Source organism: Balaenoptera musculus, chromosome 16 (genome assembly GCF_009873245.2).
Source record: "Balaenoptera musculus isolate JJ_BM4_2016_0621 chromosome 16, mBalMus1.pri.v3, whole genome shotgun sequence".
NCBI lineage: Eukaryota > Metazoa > Chordata > Mammalia > Artiodactyla > Balaenopteridae > Balaenoptera > Balaenoptera musculus.
The window spans coordinates 59,186,569-59,205,628 of record NC_045800.1 but is presented as its reverse complement, the minus strand read 5'-3'; the positions used below and the strand labels follow the sequence as shown (position 1 = coordinate 59,205,628).

The window sequence follows — 19,060 nt, the reverse complement described above, 5'->3', positions numbered from 1 at the left end:
CCGTTCAAAAACAATTAATAATATTATGTATCTTAGAACTAGCTGTCATGTATCTTCTGGTGCATATGACATATTGTTAGATATTTTAAGTTGAAAGTTCTGTATCCAGGCCAAGTTTAGAAAGATGAGGAGCCGACTGTTTTACAGACAAGCAGAAGGATACAGTAAATTTATGACAGAGCGTATTACCGTAACGTAACCATGCTTGGAAAACTGTGAGGCTTCTCAACTCAAAAAATAAACCAGTGATCAGTAGCCTATCTCAAACACTTTTTTTTTTTTTTTTTTTTTTTTGCTTTATTTATATCTGGTTTCATTCTGAAAACAGCAAGACAATCTGACAAGTCAAAGGAGAAGATATTACCACTAAATACAAACCACTCCAGGCAGTTTTCCCAGATTCTTGAGGGAAGCTTTCTCCAGCTCAGACATATTGGCTCTTTGATTTTTCAGAACTTAAGCTGGGATGAAAGCTCTCCATAAAGGGTCATTGTTTTCAGAATGGAGCTCTCTGGGCTGGAAGGAAGCAGGGCTCTCAAGAATGATGTCAGGGGTGGTGGGAGGGGTGGGGGAGGGCCCGTGGCCCAGCCCCACTCAGGAAGTGTGGTTTACCTACCTTCATCAGGCTCCGCCCTTGTCCACTGGGACTAGCTGAACATCAATGCCCTCTTCACAGAAGTGAGCCGCTTTGTGATTTGATCTTTGTCTTTGGAGATTTTGTGGGACCCCCCCCCCCCCCCGCCCCCCCACACTGAGAGGGGCCTAGCGATGAGAATAGGTCTGTCCAGTCGAGGATTCTCCATATTATTTTCAGAGAGGTCAGATTCAGCCTTTGCCATTCTTTTGGTCTGTCCCAAACGGGCACTAGATATTTTCCTCTCGTTACACACCTTAAGAGCTTTGGTCTGCGAAGGTATAAGTGATGACTCTATGCTTATTCTAACAGTGTTCTATCCTCAGGTATCAGAAGATGCCCCAGTGGGTAACATGAGTCATCGTATCCCTTGTGGGGCCTTAAGCACAGCCAGTATGCACCGGCCCACCATCGATGAGTTGTACGAATGAGGTGATAAGCAGCCCTTGTCCATGGCGAAACCTCCCAAATTCCAGTGGGTGGGGCTGGGGGGTCTCTGCTGGAGGGCTCCAGAGCCATCTCTTGGTGACTCCACAGAAAGTCCTCTTGTTCCTACTTCAGTTCTTCTGGCCTTACTCAAGGCAGACAGAGTTCCTGCCTCTCTTTGAAGGGACTGACTTTTCAGGAGCTCCAGAAACCCCTGGCAGTCTCCAGCATAGGGTAGAAATGGAAACATGAGCGAACGGGCCTCGGGGAGCTGGCATAAGATTCCATGGCAGAGGAACCACGTGGGAACACTTCGCTCCCGCCCACCTCAGACCTGTCTGGGAACCGGACGCTGAGCCGGCTGTGGGTGCCCAGCCGAGGAGTTCAGTTTCTAGACCAGAGGCTTATAATTTGTTGTAATGTTCCCTCTTTCCCTTTGCTATTGATATAGTTAGCCCTGCCCAAAACTCAAGGAGAAGTGGAGAAGAAGCTATTTAAAACTACCTTTATTATTCATTGACTCAGGACCACATCTGTTCAGCGTTATTTAGATTCTGAGCAGTGAGGAAAACATTGTTGACCAAAGGTGAAACAAGTGTTTTAGCCCCTCTTTATTTATTTATTTTTCTTCTTGAAAATCAAGTAGTTTTGGTCCTGGAAAGAACTCACAGAGATGATTCAGTTCAGTGGTTCTCAAAGTTCTAGAAATGATTTGGAGGCCTAATGGGGCAAGAGGGAGGCTGGTCCTTCCCCAAGACATTCTTGAGTTTTCCTGTTCTGTCTATTGGCCTAGTATTGGAGAAAAGCTTCTGCATGTCAACATAAGCCTGAAATGCAACCTCCTTATTTTACAAAGGGGGATACTGAGGTCCATGGGCCGGAAGGAACTTAAGATGGCAAGTTTTGGATTGTTTCCCATTTCCTCTTTGGCAATGTACCTGTAATATTTTCAGTGCTATTTTTGGATTCATATTCTTATCAGTTGCCAGAGATTATTTCCCTGGAGTAAATTATTTGGACACTATTAGCAAGGGAATAGCGCATGCTGAACGTTACACTCTGTCTTAAAGAGAAGAAAAGTTCCTATCTCCTGTTTGCATATCTGCACCTGTTTAAACCTTTCTATAGAAATGTCTGAAAGGTAAACAGTTGGTTTCGGAGCAGCTATAACGTGGTATTGTTTAACATGGCAGCTCATTGATGGTCGTCTTTAATTATGGCCGTGCTGTCAAGCCCTGAAGTCCCTGATCTTTGTTGTCGATCCGATATGATGTTTGAGGTTTTCAAAGCTGCAGAGATGAAAGAAGCAACCATCAAATAGTGCTCGTTCCAATGTGCTTAAGGAGGGAGGAGGGGACATTGCCCACGAGGGCTGCAGAGCCTGGGAGAGAACGCCATTGCCTTCTGCTTTTGATGACAATGTCGAGTGCAAAGCCCTGGTTTATTCTCTGTTTATGGTGGAGCAAACTGAACTGATTTAGTCAGTAATGGTAAACAAGCGTGGGTTGTGGGTCGCGGGTTGCTGAGCTTCGTGTGGCTGGTGGGAACGCTGGCTGTCTCTTGCCACTAGCAGTTTGTACGTCAGAGATGTGAAGCTCAAGCGGACCCGTCAAGGCTTTCTGGAAGCTCTCCCCACCCCCTTCCACATCCTTTGTCTTCAATATGCTAGAGCTGCGTGTACCTGGGCCCTAATCATGGGTTAGTCCCATTTCAGACCAAACGCATTCATTTAGGGGGTAGCCTCTATCTGGCTCCTGTTACTCTTAAGGTGGGTGTCACCATCCCTCTCCTATGTAGGCCTGTCCCTTTATATTTGTGGCTGCCAGATCAGTTCCCTGCTCCTGCAACTAGCTTCTTTTGTTGAAGGGCTGTCTCTTTAGAATCTATTCAATTTGTAAGCCCCTCTGCCAGGTACTTTCTTGGCTGGAGGCTCACTCTTCTACCCTCCCTTTCCCCCCACTTGAGAGGCAGTGTAGCCTAGTGCCTGAGTGTGTGGACTCTGGGGCCGGGCTGCTGGACTCTGACTCCTGGCCTTGTGACTTGTGACTAGTTCTGCGATTTGGGACCAGTCAACCACTCTGGGTTTCAGTGTCTTCACTGTAAGACAGTGATAACAGTAGCATCTATGTTGTGGAGTTGTGAAGACTAAATGAGTTAATGTATAGGTAATAAGACACTTAGCACAGTGCCCAGTACCAGGTAAGTGCTATAAGTATGTATTGCAAATTTATATGTAACACATACATACTATATAACTTATGCCATACCATAGATAACATATAATTTATTATAATGCCTTTGTACAAGAGTAAGCTTTGCTGACCCAGCTGGGAAGGGGGTGATAAACAGACCATTATTTGGTTCATTGATGGAGGGATGCACCAAATCCCCAGAGTGGAGATGAAGCCTGCATTTTTTTTTTTTTTTTTTTTTTTTTTTGCTCCATTTCTTAAATGTTTCAAGTACCGCTCCCCTCCCTCTGCTCTCTGCGTGTACCAGCTGACTTTAATACTGGCCCGCTAATTTGAGAACATCGGTGTTGTGGGAAGCCAGATCCTGTCTTAGTCACGGGAACTTTCCATCCTCTGTTTTCTCTGTAGTTGGTCAGCGACTGTGTGGTCAGTTTGGCACTGTGCTGATGGCCGTGCGGTTTACAGAAGTAGCATAAGACATAGTCCTGCATTCAGAGAGCTTTCCTTCTAATTGGAGGATCAAAATGAACGCTCGTGAAGTATTTAAGAGCAAAACTTAGCTGGTTAAAACGATTAGTCAGGGGCTTCCCTGGTGGCGCAGTGGTTGAGAATCTGCCTGCCAATGCAGGGGACACGGGTTCGAGCCCTGGTCTGGGAGGATCCCACGTGCCGCGGAGCGACTGGGCCCGTGGGCCACAACTGCTGAGCCTGCGCGTCTGGAGCCTGTGCTCCGCAACAAGAGAGGCCGCGATAGTGAGAGGCCCGCGCACCGCGATGAAGAGTGGCCCCCGCTTGCCGCAACTAGAGAAAGCCCTCGCACAGAAACGAAGACCCAACACAGCCAAAGATAAATAAATAAATTAATTAATTAAAAAAAAGAAAAAAATATGATTAGTCAGTCTATCTACTGTCTTGTAAGCCATCTCCAAGGAATCGACTAGTAGTACCTAAAAGGATAAACGAGAGAAAGGGAGAAGATGCTTGGGGGTCATTGAGACCAGTGCTGCAGACCATGGTTTCATGTCATCTTAGCTTTCATCTTGCCCCGGAAGGGAAGAAGAGCCCAATGGGGATAAGTTGGCCTGTCCACAGAAACAAAGGAAGTTCACCTTTACCCAGTAAGTAGCTCCTATGATCATATCACTCAGCTGAACATGTATCTAGTGTCATTTAATCCTCATAGCCACCTGTAGAAAAGGTGGTGTTTATCCTCTTTTCCTAAAAGGTAAGAGAACTAGGGCTCTGTGATAAAAGGTGACATTCAAAGCATTGTAGCTGTTGAGTTTATGGAACTCAAAAATTGGGGAATTTTTAACCCAAGTCAGTATGACTTGAAAACCTGGTGTTCTTTTTAGTTCTTTAAGAAAGGGGCACTAGCTACTGTTTTCCTTGGTTCACTTTTGGATGAATGTAGCTGGAAAACATTCACATTTGACCCTTTTCTCTCTCTTCCCTGTCCCAATAAAAGCAAGAGCTAATTCACACTAGCCACTACATTGTCCTCTGAGACCAGTAGAGAAAACAGCGATGTTATCAGCAAAGCCTCATGACACTCCCCAGGGAAAACAAGAAACCTCGCAAACAGTCATATCCAGGCCAAGCAAAGCTCTGGGAGAAATTCCTGGGACACTCACAAAGAGCCACCTAAAAGGGCTTTTGAGCAAAAGTTGAACCCAAATGAAAACACTGCCTGTCAGCCCTGGGCTCGTAAACAGTGTTTGGATTGCAGGATGAGGGCACGAGGCTTGAAGTAGTGGCCAAGCCAGGCTGGGCTCTGCTGCTGTAACAAATCAAGCCTGAAGTCTCAGTGGCTTTAACCATGCGAAGTTTTGTTCTGTGCTCGCCGTGTGTGCCCAGTGAGGGTTGGTGTGAGGGGAGCTCTGCTGGGCACGGTCCCTCAGGGATCTGGCTCTGACGTCTGGTGACTGCATCACCTGGATCGTGACGCTTCCAAGGTTGCATGGGAGGTGGAGTGGGTTGAATATTGACCCCCCCCCCCCCCAATTTCACGTCTACCTGGAACCTCAGAACGTGAGCTTATTTGGAAATGAGATCTTTGCAAGACACAGAGCATTCTTTACTTAAGGATCTTGAGGGGATCCTAAATCGTACTGGATTTAGAGTGAGATTTAAACCCCTAAACCAGTGCCTGTATAAGAGAAAGGAGAGGGAAAATTGGACACAGACATAAAGAGGAATGAAGGCCATGCGAAGACAGAGGCCGAGTTTGGAGTGATGCTGCCACAAGCCAAGGAACGCTGAGAGTTGTCAGAGCTGGAAGAGGCAAGGAGGGATTCTCCCCTAGAGCCTTTGGAGGGAAGGTGACCCTGCTGACACCTTGATTTTGGACTTCTGGTGTCCATCAAGGTGAGAGAATAAATTCCCATTGTTTTAAGCCACCAAGTTTGTAGTGATTATTATAGAAAACTAGGAAACAAATAGAGAAAATCTGCACTGAGATGTTTTTAACCCGTTTAAAACTTATATCCCGTCTTTCTTGTATTTACCAGAACCCAAGCTAACTGTAACGGAGGTTATGAACCGTTGTCTGTGTGCCCAGCAAGAGGAGAATGAAACAAGATTTGGTGAACACCTAACATCGTCCTTGCCTCACTTGTACTGGGGGTGCATACAGGGAGCAAGGGGCAGAGGCTTGGAATAGAGACCTCTCCCCACTTTTAGAGATGGTTGCGGAAGCTGTTGGGCGGTCCACAGGATCTCTGCAGGTCAAAGCAGGCTAGCTGAGGGAGGCAAGGCGGGAAGCTGGAGGGCAGAGCTCTCAGCCCACAAACGGGTGATCCATAGCTGCGCCAGAGGCCATAGGTACGCAACAGTAGGGTCAAGCAGGAAAGCAGGCACCCACACCAGCGAACTGGGTCTGAAGGGCAGGTTCAGAGGCTAAACATGAAGCTACAGGTGCTGCTCAGGGCGGCAGCTACTCATAGTGCATGAAAGCAAGTAAGTCTACCTAGCTCCCCTCCCAGAGGGAGTGTTGGAACACTCTTTCTCATTGCTGTGTCTCCAGTTTCCAGCACAGAGTGGAAACTGCAAGCACAGCAAATGTTCATGCGTCCAGCCTTCCATCGGGGTGATGTTACTAAACCGTGGGCCATATCACAGCAGTTTCAAGCTGAAACCTCCCCATCACCTCAAGGAGTAAGTCTTAAATCTACAGGATGTCTTTTTTTCCCCCCTTATTTATTTATTTATCTTTTTAAATGATACATTTTATCATTTTATTTGTGTTTATCATTTTATTTGTGTTTATTTTCTAATGTAAGGATGGTTTTCCATCACAAAACTTATTAATGTAATTCACATTAATGAAATCCATAGAATAAATATCATTAGATGCAAAGAAAGTACTCAGTAAAACTCAATAGCTATTCATGAGAAGAGTTTTTGGAAGATGATAAAACGTATACAAAAACTACAGCAAATATCATATTTTATGATGAAACATTGAAAGCGTTAACTTCCCTTGTCCCTGCCGGAGCATGTGATCTCTCTTAGGCCTTTGTGCCTTTGCACCTAGCATTCTTTCCCCCGAATGACCTTTTTCTTCCTTTCCACCTGGTGAGGACCCGCTCACCCTTGAAGACTCAGATCTAATATCGCTGTAGTGAAACCTTCCCCGAATCCCCCAGGTTTTCACACCCTCCCTTGTTGGCATTCTCAGTATCCTCTGTACTTAGCTCAGATGATGCAGCAACATGGAGATCATTTCTTTATTTGTCTGTTTGTTCCACCTGGCTGAATTTTGCTTTTTTCATTCACTTCCTCGCCCCAGTGCCTAGTTCATCATAACCTCCAGAAAGTTTTTGTTATGGAAGAAACATGAGGTTTCTAGTACTTCTGGTACTTCTTCAAGACAGCTGCAGAAGCAACTACTAATAGTTCTAAGGAAAAAAGATGATATTATGATTGTTGATAAATTTACTGTTTATTGATTTATTATTCACCATGAGAAATATAGATGGGCGAAATAAATAAGCAAAAAGATCGAAATGGAGAACAACAGTAACAACTGCAAATGTTTCTCTACAGGTTTAAAACTTACAGTGCTTTCTCATTAACATGATCTTATTCTCACTGTAACACAGTGAGGGAAGTGGGCTATTAGGATTGCTCTCCTTTAAAGTGGAGGCAATTGAGGTTCAACATGTAACTTATCCAAAGCTTGTGCAGTTGCATGGGTAGTAATGGTCTATACCCGGAGTCACAGCTTAGCCTGGTAACAGTACATCTTAATGTTTTCTCCCATACCCCTTCTGGACTACTTTCTCATACAAACAAGTGAGCCAAAATGAGAAGAGGAGAAGAAAGGAGGGGAAGAGCAGCATAAATAAGGGAAAGTTGCTTTATTTAACACAATTTTTAATATCCACAAATAACTGTGCAAGGTAGACATTACCGTCTCCATTCTGCAGACAGGATAACACAGGGCTGGGGAGGGAACGGTAACTTGCTCCAGGCCTCGCAGCCAATAAGTAGCACAGGTTGGATTCAAACCCAGGTTTTCTCTCTCTTTGAAAACCTTTCCTCTACTCTGCTGCCTGGGTCACTTGTTGGGCCTTAGGGCGACAGGGGAAAAGGTTCTGTCTGTGTCTCATCTGTGCCCCACCTTGCCTCCTGTGGCAATTGGTCAGAGGTTCAGAGCTCCAGGGTTTTTGCTGTTGGTTTTTTGTTTGTTTTTTTGATGCCCTGTCCCTCGTGAAGCACGTGAGACCCACACTTTGCATCTCGGCAAGAGTTAAAAGGAATCACTGATGACCTGCTGAGGTATTTTCGTTTTGTTCCTGGAAATGATTAATCTTGAGGCTTTGTGATGGCTCTTGTCACAAATAGCCTTCCTTAAGCCATAATTTCCCCATTTCCCTTTAAGGTAATAGTTAGCATTTAAGCAATAAAAATAAGCAAAATAATCCTGCTGTGAGGATACGTTTACATTTTATATATATATGGTACTGACCAAGGTAGAACTCTACCTGAAATGAATTAGAAAATTGTGTTGTTTTTTTTTTAAAAGCTCAATTTCTGTCTCTTACTGTCACTCTGTTTCTGTCAATCCCTACCTCTTTCTTGTATTGTTTTTCTTCTTCTTTCTCCCTAGCAGATAGGATAAAATATTTCTGTTTTGTTTTTTGTAGGTGATGTTTCAGATGCTTCTTTCATTTTGTAGTCACTTAAATTCCCGTGAGACCAGTAATTTTAGCTTGAGGTCTCCAGGGATCACGTGATTTGGGACAGAGAGGGAGAGGATGTTTTTTCCTAGGGCTGGGAACTACACACTCCCAGACTCCTTTTCACTTTTAGTCTTTGCTGCCTGTGCAGTTCCAAGTAGGGTCAAGGTAACGCAAGGGGACTCTTAAGAAGAGAACTGGGGCGCAGCTACGAACAGATGTTCTTTGATAACTACTGAGGAAAGAGGATCTGGCTGAGAGACCCGTAGCTTTCAGTCGCTGAGAACCTTTAGCCAGTGCCCACGCGCGTGTGTTTCAGTTTTATTCATTTCTCCCCCAGAGCCACGGCGTACCTGCTGTTGCTCTCAAGCCTCTTGCCAACAGTGGCATCTGCTCAGTGTAGCCATCAAGAATTTGAATGTCAATATCTTTGCCTTGAAATGAATGGAAAAGTATTTGTCACTCAGCGGCAATCATTCTTCAAATAAAAGGTTAGCCAGACAGGGCCCTTAATCAAAGAGTCGGTCTTTTCTGTCAGCAGTGCCTTTTAAATAGCAATGATGAAGGCTGGCTGTCAGGGTAGGACTTGATGGGCGAGATGATTGATCTGCATAAATCATTTTCTTTTAACATTGTCAGTGAAGAGTAAATTGGTGGGACATTTTGGGTATTAGCTGTGTTGAAATGAATATGCAGTATCCTAGGTGTGTCCTCATTCACGTAGCCTTCGTGAAAGAAGGTAGAAATTAAAAAGAGGCTTTTCGGCGTGCATTGTTCTAACAAGAAAGTTGCGCCATTCTTACTGCTGTGGTCATCATCTTGCATGCTAAATTCGGAAGTTGAGTGTGTAGCACATTTTACAAGCTCTGAAAGGAATCTGGTTAATTTGGGAATTAGCTAGAGTCAGTAGCATTTAACAACCAGTAAATCTGTAAAGACTCACAGCTCAGAGGAAAAAAAAAAAAAAATCTAAGAATCGTTTCTGGTTTTAAAGGATAGAGCCTCTCCTACCCAGCACGCTGTCGCAGAAATAGCCTCGGCTTCAGATCAGGTTTTGGCTTGAATCTGCATGCCATCATTCCTTGGTGAGTCTCCTTGACCAGAGTACTTAACCTTTCTGAGTTTGTTTCTTCGTCTTTAAAAATGAGCTTGCTTTTATTACGGTTGGTAGGTTTGCTTTTGTATTAAGGACAGTGATGCAGGTGAAAGGACTGAGCGTACGACCTGGCACCTGGTGAAGAAGTGCTCGGTAACGTTAGTCTCTTCCCTTTTCTCTAGTCAAGCAAAACTCCCCAAATCTAGAACCCTGGCTGAGATGTCGATGTGAAGCGCTGCCCACTTGGTCAAAGTAAACAATAAGTTGCTCGTTTTGGGTCATTTCTGTGCTTGCTGGGATTTCTTATGACCATTTTAACATAAAAAGCATGTTTCAAGGGGACAAAAGAAATACTTAATTGCGGAATACTGGGAGTAGGGAGTGAGGTGGAAGGCATGGGGGAGAAATGTGGCCAAGAACACTTAGAGGGTTTTTTCCTTACCATTACTCTCTGATTATATGTCGGGGTTCGTATTATTCACCTTTGGAATGAGCAAGTAAAGCCTATGCAATATAGTGTTGGATTAAAAGCAGGGCTGATGGAGCCAAATTGTTGGGTCTAGATCCCACGTCTTCCACTTAATTGCTATTATGTGACTGCAGGCAAGATAATTAATTGCCCTCCTAAGCATCAGTTTCCTCACCTCTGAAATGGGCATAGTAATAGTACCTATTTTACAGCATGTTAATATACAAAAAAATCATGTAAAAGAGTACTTGATATGTACATGTTAACTGTGGTTACTATGAATGAATGAATGATTGGTCAGTTAAGGAAGGTAGATATTGTTAAAATTCAAGTGGGCCAAAAGTATCGAAGGAAGAAACATATTTCAATATACAAGTCCAAGATAAAGGTATGCTGGAGTGAAATATTTGCTTCATTTTGGAGAAGATTCCCTATTGGAGGAATTTAGAGCCAGGATGATTCTAGACATGCCGTGTTGTAGCTGGGCAGTAAGTGTTGTTAGAATGACCCACTGGCAGCCCTGTTCTGTTCTCCCTTTTCCCAATGTAGGAGCGAAATCGGATTGAGATGGTCTTATGGTCAAAACTAACACGGGAGAGGATGTTTTGCTGGTTTAATTTTTTTTTTAGATGATATTGATTAAATATGTAACTCGTTGAGACATGGGTTTTATAGGCTCTTCTGGGAATTAGTCTGCTTGCTGTCTTGAGTGGGAGGCTAAGGGAACACTGTCTGCTTACCCAGGTTCCCCATGTGCCTCCTACGATGGTGAAACACATGTCAATTCTGCCAGTGGGCACGTGGCATGGACTTGTAGGAGCCTCTGTAACACACGTGTGCTGTGCACCTCTGTAAATTAACAGCTGTTGCCAGAAGAGTACCTTTTTCACTTGGACATTTGAGCTAGCTCCATTCTTCGAGATTTGCAATTTTTTCTCAGGCCTGTTTTTAGCTGACATGATTAGTTGTATTTGGGCCTTGTGTCTTTTTATTTACCGTCTTTTCAGTTTATTTCATTTTGAGCTTTAGGTTTCTTCCTGCATAGTGAGAGAAGTTGCTACAAGATAATCCCAGAGAAATTTTCACCAACACTGATGATTCGGTGGAAGTCCTCAGACGGGTCTGGAGGTAGCAAAGGTCTCCCCGTTCCTGGGTGGGGCAGGGATGCAGATTTGAGATCTCTCCAGTCTCAGCTCTTGGATAATGCTACATTAAGCACTCAGTATGGGGCATCGTGTTGCTTTTTGGAGGACATTGTGAAACCGTTGTTTACCTCCTCCAGGGGCATGATGGCTATGTTGAGAATTTCTAGAAAACCTTCTCTGCTGCTTTGGCCTGCCGTGCTTGTGGGTTGCAGAAGCGATGAAGTTGTTCCTTAGACTCCTTCCTGATTCGGTCTGTATTAGACAAAGCACAGCCTATGTTACCTAATTGGCTACTTCATGGAGTCCAGCCATATTGGGTGTGATATTCTGCTCAAGATTAATTTCCTGTAATGAAGACCTGAAACACGGTGTTGAAGAGCCCCTCTAATGTTTCTTTTATAGCAATCTATCAAAACGATAGATATTTAGCCTTCTTTATTGGATATGAAACATTAACTTAAAGCCCGTGCTGCTTTCTGTTTTAAATACCAATATCCATCTCGTGTTTCTCGCTGTAAGCATCTCTTACCCTTGCCCTCCATTCATCAAGCACCGTGAAAAGTCTGCCACCATCTCCCAGGTGACACATGTCATAGACTTAGCCTTAGGTCATGATTATCTGACACCGTGGACACCTGACCAAGCCTGGCCCTGACCCTGCTTGGACCTTTGTTGAATCCACTTCGCTGAGTTTGTGAAATGCTGGAAGAGAGATATCTTAGCCCAGGGGGCAGCCTCATTACTTCCCAGTTGATTATTACCTTTTTTTTTCAGTTATGAGCTGATGAGTCTTAGAAAAGCCCGAGCTGCTTTTCCTCCTAACACCTTCCCGTTTTTGATAGCATGAAAAACGTGGGTTTTCATAATTTCCAACGAGTAAGAGGAATCCATTGCTTAGCCTCTGGGGGCTCCCTGTTGTCCAGGTGCACTTAGTTTGGTGTTTGAGGCCATAGAACAAGTGCCCAGGCACCTAATTGATATGCATTTAATGTTTGTCAAATTTATGAATGAAAAGAATGGACATTTTTCATTTTCCTTCTTCGTCATTATTACCCATGAATGCGGTATTATTCTGTCCCCTTCCCCAGTTGTTTTCTTTTGACTACTTTTATTATTCACTGGAAATGTATGTTGAACACCCATTGTTTGCCATTTTCCCTTATGGAATACATTTTTTCTAAAATTTTTTTTTTTCTGGCTCAAATGATGTCTATCCTTCAGAGCCCGGCTGAAGACCCATATCATACACATATCATATGTGTATTCCCTCTGTGATTTTTCCATTGCTCTTTTTTCTTTTCTGAAGTCTTAACCATTACGAATTCACTGTACATTCACTGTACATCCAAAGCTGGAACGTTAGATGGAGTTTCTGTAGATATTTTGATCTACTCACAGCTTGTCCTTCTTTTAGATTGCAGTATCTTTAAAACAGGAACCTAAGCTTAGCCCCTCTTTCATGGCACACACCCTCCTCTTGGGCACCAAGGGTATATGTAGAGCTAGTGGCTTGACGTGGCCGACAGCCATGCATTCTCAGTGGACTTTGCAGTTACTCTGTGTAAGACAAGGCAGAAGAATCACACAGTGATTGACTTTGCACTGTGTCTCTCACACTGTAATCCTTATGACCACCTAGGGAGTGTGACCATGGAGACCCCGTTAGATTGTGCTCTCGCCAAGGACTTTACTAACCACGAGATTGCTGCGTGCAGCCCTCCCTGACAGTAACTTTGGACCCAGAGACTCAAGTGGTTCCCCATTTTCTTGCTCCATCTGATGCTTGGTGGTTCAGTACTCTGTGTTCTGCCTCCTTGTTAACGTTTCTGGGGTCCCCTCAACTGGGACACCTTCATTGTGGAGCCCTGCTGTTTGAGCCGGGAGGTGGAGTCTTGCTGCTTCCCCTCTCCATGGGGAGGGGAAGCAGCAAGGTACCTACCTATCCCAGGCTTCATGGGAGCTTTCCTGGATTGGAGACATCAGCCTCCAATGCTCCTGTGCTTTCCCCATCGCCTGTTGTGTGTCTCACCCAAGGCTTATCTCAAGAGGCCTTTGAATCTTAGTTGGCCAGAAATCTTTTTGGCAGTTTGTAAACTTTGTTAGATTTCAGTCAATCTCTTTTATTTTCAGGACATGCCCACATTGCTGATTTGTGTGCCAGGCCTGTGATTTCCCCCGGTCTCCTTTTTCCACCCGGCTGTGATCCATGGGTACTGTTGCAAGAATTGACAGCTTGAAACACTTATTAAGGGCCCAACCACTAGACTCTTGAAAAAAATTTTTTTTGGTCTTGTTTTGTTTGCAAATAATACTGAAATATTTTCATTATAAAAGGTACATGTAATAGAAATGTGAAAGCAAAGTCTGAAGATCTCTGTATTAGTTAGGCAGCATGTAACAGAAAACCAAAACCAACAGTGGTTTTAAAATAGGAGTTTCACTTTTTTTTTCCCTGTGAGAAAAGCACAGAGGTAGGCAGGCCAAGGCTCTTACTTTTTAGCTTCATGAGGTCAGGAGAGACAAGGCTTCTCCTTTGTTTCTGTACCTTCTTTCTGCACCACCATCGATTTCTAAGTTGCTTCATGGCTCAGAGTACCTGCTGGAGTTCCAGTCGTATCTGACTTACAAGCAGGATGGAGAAAGAATGGAAGAGGAAAAGAAAAAGCACGTGCTGGCCCTCTGTCCCACTTGTAAGGAAGGACAGATAGCCAGTCATGTGCTGGAGCTGGTTCATCCTTGGTTGTGAGAATTGATACATTCTCAGGAGCTTTTGTGAGCCAGTTGACCTCAACTTGGTGGCTTGAAGTTGGCCATAGTGGGAAAATTTACACCACAGAAATTAGTGTAAGAAAGGTTGTTAGACACGTATCAGTACATACCTATCCCTGGCTGAAGGGCAGACTGGGAATGCAGTCTTAGTTGGGTGCACCGCCACCCTGAATAAAATCAGGGTTTTGTTACTAAGGAAGAAGGGGGAATGTATAATGGGCAAGCAAAGGCCTCTTTGCCACCTTCCCCCGACTTTGTATGGAATTCCCCGGTTCCATAGCATGGGTCTGCTTTCCTATTGAGGTTGTTTAGGTTGTTTACTCTTTTCTCCTTTATAAATTATGCAGTAGTAAACAGTTTTTGGCACATATATGTGTGTGTGTATGTATGTTTTTCTGCATGTGGGCTAGCGGTGTAAGTGATAGTTCCTTTGAGGAGGATTTGCTGGGTCACAGGATGTGCACACTGCTTATTACCTCTTTACAAAGTGTGCTGTTTCCTCCTGTGACAGTGTAGGGTGAAGAACATGACTTTGGAACCAGACACACAGGGTGTGAACACTCATTCTGACCCTTCCTAGCTGTGTGACTCCGGCCAATTTACTTAACCTCTCTAGGCCTCCATTTTTCTCTCGTAAAATGGGGGGATAGAATCTGCCTCGGTAGGGGTTCTTTGACATTGAAATGAGATCGTGACTACAAAACACTTAGAGCAGAGCCTGGCAGGTGGTAAACCCACAATAAATGGTAACTAGGGGCCTTTGCACGTGGACAGATGTGTTCATACCGATGTAAAACATAGAGAAGAATGGAAACATGAGACCAGGTCTTGAACGTTAAAGCTGAGATCATTATGAGTTGTAGGGGTCAGCATCAGATAGGGAAGAAGTGGATGTTTAATACACAGATTGGAAAATTATTTCCCTGACTTAAGGGGCGGCAATAGGTTTAATTGATGGTTGGAAAAACCTCAGAATAAATCAACCATGTCTCCAATTCATAAGTGCACATCATAAATATATTTAAAATAATCTTTATGACTACTTAGCTTTAAATTTCTTTGGCACATCAGATGTTCGAGTTGTGTAACTTGACAAAAATCAACATAAATGTTCTTTTTCTCCTCCAACCATATTGAACGTCGCACAGATGTGTATTTAAGAATTTATTATGAACATGCAAATATTGATGTCCCCAAGGCCCATTCTTTGATTTTCAAACTGCTGTTGCTATGTTTGGAATGGTTGATTAATACAGGTCTTTGCTCTGACACAAGCATGTGTGACTTCAGGGCCACTGAGAGCTGCATCGAGAAGAAAGGGGAAGCCACGGCTTGATGTTCATAGGGTTGGACACTACTTGAGGATGGGAGTTGCTTTGGCAAAATGGCAGCAGGCAACCCAATCTATGAGATGGGTAAGGATGTGCCTCGCACAGAGCTTTGCCCATGGTAGGTTCTCAGTAAGTCTTTGCTAACTTAAAGAGACAGAATATATGGAGAATAAACAGTCCTGATGAGAAAAAGTTATTTCACACTGGTCTAGAATCTTGGCACTGTGAACGTTTTGGGCTGGACGGTTCTTGTTGTGGCGACCGTTCTGTGTACTGTACGGTATTTGCAGCATCTCTGGCCTCTCCCCACTAGGTGACAGGAGCATGGCCCTCCCCAAGTTGTGATCACAAAAAAGGTCTCCAGACATTGCTAAGTGTCTCCAGGCGGGGGTGGGGAGTGGAGGGCAAAATCGCCTCCAGTTGAGAACCACTGGGCTAGAAGAAAGGATTAAACAACTATTAGTAGTTATTATTAAATTATTAAACAGTAGGTGTGTGACAGATGTTTAACTCATTTACTACTTGCAGGTGTCGCTGAAATCATTTTTGCAGGAGGGCGAGGTGGGAAGAGGTTAAGAACATGGCCCAAGGCTGGGCAGAGGGGGTCTGATTCCAAATGGGATGTTCTTTTGCTTGTACCCTCCTCCCTCCAAATAGAGTCTGACTTACACATCAAGTACCACAAGAACTCCTACTGTTCTTCTTCTTGGTGCTAAAGGCTCAGACCTCACTTCCTGATGAAAACACTGCCAAATGCACTGTTTGCAAAGAATCCTGGACTGCTTATGCGGGGGTCATTGATTTGGTTTGGTTTTTGTTTTGCAGAGAATGTGAACTGGGCTGTTCCCCAGTGAAGGACCAATGATTAACAAAGGGATGTGTAGTCTTCTTAGCTTTTCAAGGGCTTCGAGTCTCCAGAGAGAACTCTAACGGGGTCCAAAGGGGAGTTTCCTTTGGAAGGGAATTAACCAAGAACCTTGATATCTTCTGTGGGGAAGGTGCCTTTTGCTGTGATGGTTCTTGGGGATATTTAGTAAACCAGATGGGGTTTTCTTCTGAAGAATACTAAGGCTAGCTATTTGCCTGTATGATCTTCTTGTGATTAATTTACTTGATTGTAAACTCTGGTCCAAGCAGAAGGGGCTTTGTTTTGAGCCATAGGTACTGATTCTTTGAGATGCATTGTGGGAGAAGAGCCTTACACCTTCTACCATTTGGTGAGACACTGGGCCATAGAGGAGAATTTTGGGGTGTGCAGCTAATTATTAGAATTATCAGTAAAAATGATAACCTCTTATAGCCACATGGGAATAGTGCACTAGATTGCTTTCTTAATAGAGTTGGGGCAGGTTGGGGGGAGTCAGGAAGTGAAGGAATAAAACTATTGTTAATTTCTCCCCCCTTTTCCCCTCTTTTTATACCATCAAGAGAATATAAACCAATAAAAGAACTAAATGTTGGCAATCCATAAAATTCTATAGTGGTAATGAAGAAAAACTGAAACTATATTGATATACAACCAAATAAGATAATTATCATTATTTTTTAATAAAGCCATTTATCATCAATAAATACCAAGGGGGATAGGAAAAATTACAAGCACAACAATGCCATCTTCCGTAATTATAGCTATTAACAATTTAAAGCATAGTTATGTGAGGAAGGAAGAACTTTTAGGAAGGCTTTGTGCTGTTCTCTGCGCAGAGAAGTCAAATTCTCACATTTCCGAATAGTCAGGATTCTGTAAACATTCCTGAATGGATAGATGCTTGTCCCAACTTAGAGTAGCTCATTTTCTAATGGTCTGTAATTTGGACCCTTCCTTTCTCTCCATTTCTAAGTTGGTCAGCAGCCCTGGAGGAAAGGCTGGGATCCAGGAAAAGGTATGTATGGTAATTATCTATCCGCTTCCTAAATGTCACTAGTCAAGAGGACCTTATTTAGCAGAAAGGTTGCTCTTGAGGAATTCAGGGTCTCCTTTATCTCATCTGAGCAAACCCTGATTTAAGCAGCTACTCTTGCCTAAATATCTATGATCCAGGCCCTGGGGGTACAGGAAGGAGTAAGATGCTTTTTTTTTTTTTTTTTTTTTTTTGCTGCTGAGCCCCTTGCATTCTCAAAGGAAGATGGACTTGTCCGCTCTCAGGGTTGAGATGCAGGGTAGTGGAGTGGTTAAGAGTGTGCCTTGAAGCCACCAGCCGTATCCCAGCTCTCCCATTCACCACCTGTGGGACCTTGTACAAATTAAGTCATGTCCCTATGGCTCATGGTCCTTATCTATAAAATAGAGATGATACTAGCACCTATCTATGGGTGGTTTTGAAGACTAAATGAATTGATATATGAAGGCTGGCACCTGGTGAGTATTATGTAAGTTAGGTGTCATCAAACTCTATGGGGTAAGTTAACTACTGTGATGAAATACCTTGGGTCTGGTGCTGGAGCAGCTGTTTGGGCTGTTTGGTAGTTTGGATCTGATGCAAGAGTAGTCAAGTTCTCTCTGACTGATGGTCACAAAAAGCTCTGGACAAGATAACGACTGTGCTGAGTCTTACAGGGTGCAAATAGTAGGAGAGGGTCTTCCACACAGTGGAAACCACAGGAGCTAAAGAATGGATGGAATCCCGAAACGGTATGATATGCCTAGGTAATTATAAGCCGTGTTCCAGCATGACAAAAAATGGAACCAGTGGCAGAAAGGGATGAGGCTGCCGGGTATCAGAGGTTTGGCAGAGTCTGGGTTACAGAGTCTTGACTTTTTCTTGAGGACTATAATCCCTGTTGAAGCATCTTAAATGTGAAGGTGATGGTTTGTCAGATTTCCCATCTAGATCCATCATGAGGGCAGAAAGCAGTGCTGGGTTGCTCTAAACAGTGAGATGGGAGCCAGAGGGAAGGGTCAGAGGCAACTTTTGGAATTTCCAGGATTAGGACTTCCACCCAGTAGGACAATATTTCAGCAGAGTTACGCGTGCTTTTTTTGGAAATCAACACCTGGACTGATTGATTCTCAGGTTAATTGTGGTAGTCTTTAGTGCTGTTTGGCAAATATGCCCGTCCTTCTCCACCTCCAGGCACATGTATAAACAAATGGTAGGATTGTATTTTTCTGGTCCTCTTGTGTGAGAGGAGTCGTGGGAAGAGTTCTGGCCCAGGAGTTGTAAGGAAAAGTGATGGGTTACTTTGGAGCCAGATCATTTAATTGCTGGTGTAAGATCCTTCAGAGCCTGCTTATTTCCCTTGCCACAGTGACTAGCGTCATCCCAGATGGTGTGTTCTTTCAGCCTGGTCCCACAATGAGGATGACATGGAGAACTCCCAGCTGACTCCTGATTAAACATGGGGCATGAGTGAGGAATAAACCTTTATGGTTTTAAGCCAGGAGTCAAAAAGCAAACTTTGTAAAGAGCCAGATAGAAAATATATGAGGCTTTCAGATTGTAGGCAATCTTTTGTCCATTTTAAAATTGGGTTATATGTCTTTATTATTGTTATAAGTGTTCTTTATGTATTGTAGATACAATTCCTGTATCCGGTATATAATTTTCTCAGATGTTGTTTCCCAGTCTGAGTCTTGTCTTCTAAATTTTCGTAATGCTATGTTTTGAAGCACGAAAGTTTTTAATATGGATAAAGTACAATAGGTCAATTTTTTGCTCTTACGGATAATGCTTTCGGTGTTGTATATAAGGAAACTTTGCCTAACTCAAGGTTGTGAATATTTTCTCCTGGGTTTATAAATTTTATTAATATTTTAAAAGAGCCAGGTCTTGGCTTTGTTAATTTTCTCTGTTGTTAGTCGTTTTTATTTCACT

At 43.5% G+C, this 19,060-nt stretch overlaps 1 protein-coding gene across 2 annotated transcripts in view; it reads left to right on the top strand.

The window, feature by feature from the left end:
- Nucleotides 1-19,060, top strand: part of LRMDA (leucine rich melanocyte differentiation associated) — a 1,073,058-nt gene that overhangs the window by 348,289 nt on the left and 705,709 nt on the right. The gene's annotated exons all lie outside the window — the stretch shown is intronic.